This window comes from Colobus angolensis, unplaced genomic scaffold, assembly GCF_000951035.1.
Source record: "Colobus angolensis palliatus isolate OR3802 unplaced genomic scaffold, Cang.pa_1.0 Scaffold7, whole genome shotgun sequence".
Lineage (NCBI taxonomy): Eukaryota > Metazoa > Chordata > Mammalia > Primates > Cercopithecidae > Colobus > Colobus angolensis.
Window position 1 is genome coordinate 20500621 of NW_012120709.1, and position 10361 is coordinate 20510981.

Consider the following 10361-nt stretch of genomic DNA (forward strand, 5'->3'; position numbering starts at 1 on the left):
CGATGCAGGGACAGACCGAATCAAGGACAGACAGCTATATGCAGACATTGACATCACACCCAGCACAGACATCCATCATAGAGGCGAACGAATGCCCACTTTTGCCCAGTGGCTCTCTATCAGGCGGCACATTAGAATTCCCTGGGAGTTTTTTTGTGGGGGTGCGCGGGGTATTTGAGACAGGGTCTTGCTCTGTCGCCCAGGCTGGAGTGCAGTGGCATGATCATAGCTCACCACAGCCTCGACCATTCAGGCTCAACCCATTCTCCCACCTCAGCCCTCCTAGTAGCTGAGACTGACTACAGGCACGCGCCACCATGCCTGGCTTAATTTTTGTATTTTTTTTGCCGAGACAGGGTTTTGCCATGTTGGCCAGGCTGGTCTCAAACTCCTGAGCTCAAGTGATCCACTCACCTTGGCCTCCCAAAATGTTGAGATTACAGGCGTGAACCACCGCGCCCAGCCTCCAAGGGAGCTTTAACAAAGACATCCGCGCTCAGGTCCCACAGACGGCGATTCTGACTTAATTCTGAACAAAAGTCTGCAGTGGGGCTAGCACAGTGGTGGTTTTCAAAGCTCCCAGGTGATGCCAATGTGCAAACCAGGGCTGAGAACGCGCCTTGAGAGGTACCCTGGCTTCCCACTCTGGCCTGGCACCCGTTCGGTTCTGCCTGGTGACCACTAGAGGTCAGCAGGGCTTGAAGGACGTGGCCGCGGGTGGCCCAGCAGGGCCCGGCCGGGCGCAGCGCTCTGGCTGCGGCGGGACCGTCAGCCTTCTCCCCTTCTGGCCTCCAGCGGACGGAGGTCAGGCGCTGACTTGGCCCCGGGCTGAGAGGGGACACCGCAAGGGGGCAGGGGCGGCCTGCTGGCAAAATCAGGCCCGTGAGCCGCAGAAAGTCAACTTCACTTGGAAGGTTTTTATTAAAAAGCATCCAGGATTGAAGCCTCACAATCCCGCCCCACCCGCCCCCTGCCCCCACCGTTCCGCAGCGGGAGCCTCTCTGCACCAGTATTCTCTGACCTGGTCACTGCCTGGTCCTGTGCGCGGGTGGGCGCGAGCTTCACGCGCACTCACAGCCGTCCCGGCACTCCAGGGCCCCCATAAGTATAAAAGAACTATTTTGTCGTTTCCGTAGGAGGATCCCAAGGGTTGTTTATTTTGACTCACTGCTGTTTTTGCTGGAGAAGGGTAAAACAGAAAGTTCCTTTACTTTGGCTAAGATGTGGCACACATAACTGCCCTGAGCCCGAATTTCTGATGAGCAAATAGAAGCGGACAGTGGTTCAATCTTCCTTCATCATCTTCAAAAAGAATAACACCCAAGGGCACGTAGGATTGGCTTCTCTACATTTCAACTTAAGAGAAATGGAAAGAAGACTCTTCTACCACTGAAGATACCTGACCTCAAAAATGAAAAACAAGACGGTTTTTCCTGATCAGCCACAGGTTCTTCCTTCCTAGTTCTGGCTCCTGGACACCTCATGACCACACTGCACATTTGCACTCTTAGTGCTGCTCATAACAGGGTATTATGATTCCTCTTATAGAGTCCACCTTTCATTGTAAATTGAGAGGCTGCTGGATGGCAGAATAAGTTCTGGGCACATAGTAGGTGCACAACAAACATTTGTTAAACCAAAATGTTTGTTGTCAATCTTGTCTTCAATCTAACTTGTCTAATATCTAAAACCAACCCAGAGAGAAACTTTTCTAGACCCTTCTCTGTTAAGCTCCACACAGGTCCCCATTCTTTTTTTTTTTTTGAGACGGAGTTTCGCTCTTGCTGCCCAGGCTGGAGTGCAGTAGCGTGATCTTGGCTCACTGCAACCTCCGCCTCCCAGGTTCAAGCAATTCTCCTGCCTTAGCCTCCTGAATAGCTGGGATTACAGGCACCTGCCACCACACCTGGCTTTTTTTTGTATTTTTTAGTAGAAACGGGGTTTCACCATCTTGGCTAAGGTGGTCTCGAATTACTGGTCTCAGGTGATCTGCCCACCTCGGCCTCCGAAAGTGCTGGGATTACAGGTGTGAGCCACTGCATCCGGTCACAGGTCCCCATTCTTAACCTGCAAATGTTTGGGAGAAGTTTGCTAAACCTTACCTACCGTCTCAAGAGACAGTGATTGGGTAGGTTTAGGGTGGGGTTCAGGAACTTGCATTTGTAACAACTGAGACTGGTGATTCTGAAATTGTCAAGGGGGAATGCATTCTCTCCCTGCTGCCCCCCATTTCCAGGCTGAGCTCTTTTTCCAGCCTTGACTTCAGCTCTGGTCCAGGGAGACAGGCTAGGGTGGAGGTTGACACTCCTAAGGGGGCTGCAGTCCTTTTGTCCTTCTAGCAGGATGAGTTGTGAGCTGCTTTCATTGGCTCTGGCGCTGAGGTCATCAGGGCAGCTCTCCCTCTCCACCTGCCCTGGTTCTCTCTCAACGGCTCTTCTGTCTTTTCTCCTAACTCCTAATTTAGGCTACCCCTTTCCTTGGTGCTCCTTACCAATCCCAGAAGCTGATGTAGAGCGAACATTCTGGGTCCACACCCCACTATGGGATAATTGTGGGATTGTTTGAAACTTGACCTGTTGACCAAACTTGGGGCCCTTGTGTATGTGGTTCTGGGTCTTCTCCTGGCCCTTAATGGAGTAACGAAATGAGGGGCAGCCAGTGGAAAGAGGGCTCTGAGGACCTAGAGTTTAACTTCTGTGTTACCCAGCAACCTGAGCCCCGCCTGGCTGCTGCCTGGATCTCCATCAAAACCTTCTCCAAAGAGCCACAGATCATGATGATACAGCCCTTTCTCTTTTCTCACAAAGACACTGTCAAAAAGGCTGCCATGCAGCGAGACATCTCCATGATCCCATCTAGATTAGGGCAAAAGAAAAACAAAAGCTATAATTAAAATTCCAGACATTAGACTAGGCAACTTTATATGCATTACATTAAAACTATACCAACTTTAGGCTGGGAGGAGTGCCTTACACCTATAATCCCAGCCCTTTGGGAGGCCAAGGAGGGTGGATCACCTGAGGTCAGGAGTTCGAGACCAGCCTGACCAACACGGTGAAGCCCTATCTCTACTAAATACACTAAATCAGCCAGGCGTGGTGGCACATGCCTGTAATTCCAGCTACTTGGGAGGCTGAGGCAGGAGAATTGCTTGAACCCGGGAGGTGGAGGTTGCACTGAGCCGAGATTTTACCATTGCACTCCAGGCTGGGTAACAAGAGTAAAACTCCATCTAAAAAAAATAAAAACCTCATACCAACTTTGAAAAATACCACACATATGTGTTACTAGCTCTTTACAGATGAGACCCAGAAAGTTTAAACAATTTGTCCAGGGCACACAACCAGTAAGTGGCAGAGATGGGATTTGAACTCACATCTGCCTGGCCAATGCTCAACCTTAAGACAAAATAAAAGGTAAAGCCTCTTATTATTCTGTCCAAGCATTCTAGAACAAAGTGCTCAGGGCCAACAAAGGTCTATGAAACTGCCTGACACCCGACAAATTGTGTTGATTCCAAAATGCAAAGAGAAAATGATGAAATTGAAAGGTTTAAAAACATTTATTTAAGTGACAGCAAAACAACATTGTGACAAAGTAGTTAACACAGCTCACATTTTATGCAGTTCTATAGAAACGATTTTAATGAGGGGCATATGCACATTCCGATAAGCTGGTGGTAGCCTTGAAGGGAGAGCCTAGGATCTTCCCCTACCATACTCACCACCAAAACCTCCCTCACCCCACCCGGTCCTGTCACCTGCCCAGCTTCCTACAATAGAAATGTGAAGGAATACAAGGAGGGCCAGAGTACATCCAGCTCTGAGCAACCTCCTGACAGCTGCTTATTATGTCAATTTTCCTGCCTGCAGAATGGGGATGATATATTTGTCCTACTTAACTCCCAAGATAGGTGTGAGGCTCAAATAAAACCATCTTTTAAAGAGCATCAAGTCCCATGGTCTATTCAAGGAGCCTGGATTGCAGAAAAACAAGGAGAGATAGTTCTGGGATGATAATCTCTCAAAACAGAAGAGATAGCCTCAAATCAAAACAAGAAAACATTTAAATAATTTTTATAAGTGAAAAAAATTCCCAGTGTCTTATGTTACTCTGCTCTATCCCGGATCTCATGGGGTTTCAGATTTCATAAGGATGATTACTAACACAGAGCTCTTCTCGCTCCTCATCCCACACAACCATCCTAACTATGTTGTAAAGTAAGTAGGACTCGCTCACCTTGCTTTTTGTTTGTGTGTTTGTTTGTTTTTGGTAACAGATGCAATATAGGTGATGCTCCAACAGATGAAGTGACTTGCTTAGGATCACCCAAATTGTAGAGCTAAAGCTTCTAAGACTGATTCAGACACCAACGTCATTTATTAGCTGTGTGAACTCAGCTACAAATGTCACTCTCTGAGCCTGAATTTTCTCATTTGGAAATAGGTATAATACTGTCTTACTCCTTTGGGGTGGATATAACAGAATGTCATAAACTGAGTGACTTATAAACAATGAATATTTATTTCTCACAGACCTGGAGGTTGAGAAGACCAAGATCCAGGGGCTGGCAGATTCCGTTCTGGTGAAGGCCCATTTCCCGGTTCCTACATGGTGCCTTCTGGTTGTGTCCTCACATGGTGGCAGGGATAAGGCAGCTCTGTGGAGCCTCTTTTATAAGGACATTAATCCCATTCACGAGGACTCTACTCTCATGACCTAATCACACCCCAAAGGGCCTCCTTCCTAATATCATCACCTTGGTGATTCAGTTTCAACACGTGAATTTGAGGGGGAGCATAAACATTCAGACCATAGGAAATACTCATCTTTAAAATGGGTATATAGCAGCCAAACCCACCTTCTAGGATTGTTGTGAAGTTAACTCTGAAAAAGCATGAGAAATCACTCACTCAGCCTAGTTACTATGGAGTTAGCATTCTGTAAATGTAGACATCATCATTATCTATGACCATAATTATTAGTATCACAGCATTCATGTCTGTCCTTTCTCCTTCAAAGCCTCTTCTGAATCAACATATATATAAACTTTCTTTCCAGGAACAAAGACCTTAGATCTGAGTTCCCTGGGGAGACCAGGCCAAAATGTCAGCCTGACTTTGGCTTGATTCTCAAGATCATGTAAAGAAGACAGAAAAGTTAAACACAGAGGAGGAGGGGAAACAAATAGATGGCAACTTAGACCAAAAAATGGGGAGGAGGCGAGCCACTAGAGGCTGGGCTCTGTACAGCCTGCATATTAAACCTGCAAAGCAGCTACATATCCCTGACCCCGGTGGCTTCAGGAAGCCCAAATGCTAAAAGGCAAAGTCTAAAAATGGGACCTGGGTAGATTGGGGAGGTCCTGGGGAACCTGGTTTCATTTTACAACCAACAGCTAGGACCCAGGTTGTCACGGGAAAATACTGTATAAACAAGTTAGTTCAAAGAGTGACTCACACTTAGCCAGGCTATAAAGTTAGCTCTGCCCAGGCTGAGTACTAAAGATAACTCCCCAACCCCCTTTTGTGCAGGGAATGTAGGGCAGGAGCCCTGGGAGGCCCTGGCTTGCTAGCTTGGTAGGATCCCAACCCTATGCCTAGCACTAACCTCCTAGATCTGGATACCCCTCTGGCCACCAGAAATGAGCTGGGTTCAAATCTGATTTCTATTTTTTTTTTTTTTTTTTGAGACAGAGTTTTGCTCTGTTGCCTGGGGTGGAGTGCAGTGGCATGATCTCAGCTCACTGTAACCTCTGTCTCCTGGATTCAAGTGATTCTTGTGCCTCAGCCTCCCGAGTAGCTGGGACTATAGGCACACACCACCATGCCTGGCTATTTTTTTCTTTTTTTTTTTTTTAATTTTTAGTAGAGATGGGGTTTTACCGTGTTGGCCAGGCTAGTCTCGAACTCCTGACCTCAAGTAATCTGCCCACCTCAGTCTCCCAAAGTGCTGGGGTCACAGGTGTCAGCCACCTCATCTGGCCTGATTCCTTCTGATTTCTTTTTCTTTTTTTTTTTTTTTGTCGGAGTCTCACTCTGTGGCCCAGGCTGGAGTGCAGTGGCGCAATCTCGGCTCACTGCAAGCTCCCTCTCCTGGGTTCACGCCATTCTCCTGCCTTAGTCTCCTGAGTCGCTGCGACTACAGGCGCCGCCACCACGCCTGGCTAATTTTTTGTATTTTTAGTAGAGACAGGGTTTCACCATGTTAGCCAGGATGGTCTCGACCTCCTGACCTTGTGATCTGCCCGCCTTGTCCTCCCAAAGTGCTGGGATTACAGGCGTGAGCCACCACGCCCGGCCAACTCCTTCCAATTTCTGAGACAATCATGGAGAAGAGGAAACCAAAGGATGGGGGCGGGTCACCCCAAACTGTCAGCCAGGGGTAGTATGTTCCGGTCTTCTAAAATTCCATGGCACATGTATGGATTTCCCAGGACTTATGAGGAAAGAGGACCTTACACTGGCTGTCAGCTGGTCCGCCACATCCCAATACACATGTGCAAGGACTTATATTCATCCCTCATCTCTCCCCACCACATGCACCATCCTCCTCCTTAGCCTTCTCAGTGGCAATGTGCCGAAGAATATCCGTAATCTAAGGTGCTGCAAAAATCTCAGCATCTTTGCACTTCTCGTAATTTGGAACTTCTCTCTTCCTCTCATATGTCCACCTAAATGTTCTCCAGACTTTCTGAAAGCGAGGCAGTGTGCTGGGCACAGGTGACCTTGGAGCTAGACTTTGAAGGAGAAATGATTTTGGTCCAGACAGACAGAGAAGGGTACCGCAAGCAGAAGGCACAGTCTGTCCAGAGCTGAGGAGGCATGATAGTGCATGGCCGAGTCAGGGAGTGGGGAGCAGGTCACTGGGGCAGGAGAATGGTGCCAATGTATAAAGGTCTTAAAGGCCGTGCCAAGTTGTTTAGGCTGTTTTGATTTTTTAAACGTATGAAAAGAGCCCTTGAAGGGGAGTGACAGATCTGTCCTTTACAAAAATAATTCCAGTGGCCATTTGGAGAGGAGCTTGCCAAGAGGTAGCTAGAAACGAGTTGTCAAAGTGGGCCAAATCCTCCTCCAAGATCAATTCACTCTCTGGTTATTTTAATGCTATTTCTAGACAAAGAAGCATCAGATGACATGATAGAAAAGGACAGAGAACTTGCAAAAAACTCCAATGGGCAGGGCCAGGACTGGGTGAGGCAGTGTGCGGCCTTATGGTACAAAATGTAAGGAGGCATCACACTTAGAATCATGCAAGTGCTCCGAGAGTGATATTTTTTGAATTTTGCAGCTTAGCTGCCTCACCCTAGTCCTGGCCTTGCTCGCAAGCTTATCATCACCTGCCCCATCTACAAGGGCTCCGGTTTTGACCTCTCCATGGGAAGCCAGCAAGCCTGTGTTCCTTTTTCTTTTTTTTTTTTGAGATGAAGTTTTGCTGTTGTTACCCAGGCTGGAGTGCAGTGGCACGATCTTGGCTCATTGCAACTTCTGCCTCCTGGGTTCAAGCACTTCCGCCTCAGCCTCCCTAGTAGCTGAGATTATAGGCAGCCCACCCCCACACCTGGCTAATTTTTGTATTTTAGTAGAGATGGGGTTTCAGAACGTTGGCCAGGCTGGTCTTGAACTCCTGACTTCAGGTGACCCTCCCACCTTGGCCTCCCAAAGTGCTGGGATTATAGATGTGAGCCACCACGCCTGGCCGCCTGTGTTCATTTGTACTATGTTTAAATGCAAAGGCAAGAGTGCTGATGTTGCTGGTGGACCTGGATCCAGGTCTTAGCTCTATACTTTATAAAGTGGTAAAACAAGCTACTGCTATGTAAAAGTACTGGGTACAGGTCCACACAAATTTCAGACATTACCATTCATTTTGCCTTTTTTCTTTTGTTTTGAGATGGAGTCTCACTCTGTCACCCAGGCTGGAGCGCAGTGGCATGATCTTGCCTCACTACAACCTCCAGCTCCTGGATTCATGCGATTCTCCTGCCTCAGCCTTCTGAGTAGCTGAGACAACAGGCACGTATCACCATGCCTAGCTAATTTTTGTGTTTTTAGTAGAGACAGTGTTTTGTCATGTTGGCCAGGCTGGTCTTGAACTCCTGACCTCAAGAGATCTGTCCACCTTGGCTTCCCAAAGTGCTGGGATTACAGGCATGAGCCACTGTGCCCAACCGGCCTTCCTCTTTGCTGACCCACCCTCAGACAGCAGGGACATAATGATGCGTGAGGCTATTTCTTTTGGTTAGCAGTATCAATGAAAATAACCATAACACACAAATGGAATCTCTACTCAGAGCCGACGGAAGGACATATTCCTTTCATTTCCCCAGCTGTTAATTTTTTGGGCCTGAATCCCACATTCTCAAGAACATGCTGCCTGTTTGTTTAAAAGTCTTCCTGTGGAGAGAAAAAAAAAAAAAAGCACATTTCTTGTTTTGTTCTTTCATTCTCTGAACAAATATTTATTATGAGCTCTCTGTGCCAAACATTGTCCTGGAGCTTGGGGTATGACTGAATCAATCACAGTCCAGCCCTCTGCCCTCATGAAGCTTACACTAACCAGAGGGGAGCCCTAGGGAGTTTCCAGGAAGGGCGGTGGCAGGAAATAAACAAGGTCATATACACAAATGAAACCATTTCTGGGAGTAACAAGTACTATAAAAACAATCAAACCCAGAGGAGGCCCTGAAGGAGAGGGAGACAGCTCCAGATGGGGCAGTTGTAAGGAGGTGCTCTGGCTCTCAGCGGGGAAGAGTTGTTGAATGGAAATATTGAGAAAAGGGCCAGTGGAAACAAGAGTGTTGTGTGCTGCAGAGAGAGCTACAGTCAGGGGGAGCAGCAAGTGATAAGGCCCTGAGGTGGGCACTAGCCATCTTTCGTTATGTTATCTGTTTTGAGTCGGGCATATGCTGTTTGGGCATGATCTCTGAACAAGGGAGGAACAAATGTGTATGCAAACCTGATTCAAAGTAGCATATCTGTATCTCTTTCTAGTTCTTCATCATCCCCCTCTATACCACGGACCCTATTTGGGTCACAGCTAAAGCCTCCATAACTACAGTTGCCATGCCCTCCTCTCCTACTCCCTCCTCTATGACCTGACCGTGGCTTCACTGCTGCTATGTTGTTTCCTTTCCAGAGCCACAGAGAGCCATCATTGGCAGAGGCTCCTTCCCATTTCCTGCTAAAGTTGAAGCCCAGCTTGAGCTCACTCTCCTCATTCTGCTCCTATGTGTGGAGGCCTCCCAGTTCCTGAGCACCCTCAGGATAGAAGGGGCAAGGTTGCGATAGAGACCTTCCTTTAAGCACACCCACATCGTACCTTCTCTCCGTCCACAGCTGCCAGCACCTCATTTCAGTGCATCTGATAGAGTTCACAGAGTATTACAGAATTTCCTAGGTAGAGCAGGTTTAGTGATAAAACTAACTCAACATCTTCATGTTCTCCACAAGGAACCCAAGGAGGGGAATTAACTTGCTGAAGCTCAGAGTCAGTTACACACAAGTCTTAGAGCTCTTCTCAAAGAACTGAGCAAGTACTTTAAACTGGTCAGAACTTTTTCTGTATATCTCCAGTTTTACAGAGGAGAATGTTGAAGCACAGAGAGGTTAAGTGAATTTCCCAAGGCTACACAGGAAGTGTTTGGCAGAGCTGACCTTGAATCTAGGCCTTCTGAGTGGAAATCTAATGTTCTCATCATTTCACCATGCTCTCTACAATCTGTCTGATGGAAAATCAATAAGTAAACATTTCAGAACATTCCAAAAAGATGCTGGGGGAGAAAAAAACATCACCACCCCTCCATTATCTTTTTCTTTTTACTAAAGGCACTCAGCAGGTAGTAAACTCAATGAAGGAAAATTATCTTTCTGGAAAGATTGGATATTGTCTTTCTTTGAGAAGAACTTCTACACAGTCAAATATTGGTGTAGTTTCTTTGAATGCCTCTTCTGATGACTGAGAGTTTATACAGAACGAAGAAACCAGAGAAATCCATGTTTTGCAGTAGACTGTAGTCAATTTATAGTCTTTCCTGCTTTTCACCAAATTTCTCTTCCTGGCAATATTTTTGGCATTTTATTTTTAGTCATGGGTGAGGGAGTGGGAGAGGAATTTTATTTTATTTTTTTACTGGAGTCTAATACACATACCACTAGAAACATACGTAATCTTAACCTATTTGCTGCTTTCACACAGGGCAAAAGTGGTAGCTTTAAAAAGAAAAGATCGGGCAGGATCGGCATCTTATCTCCAGTCCAAAAGTGGCATTAATTCCCAGGGAAATGCCCTCTGCTTCCCTATGCATGGGGTGCAGAGGGGCGTCCAGGAAAGGGCCAGCTTTGGGAATCCGATAGACGTAG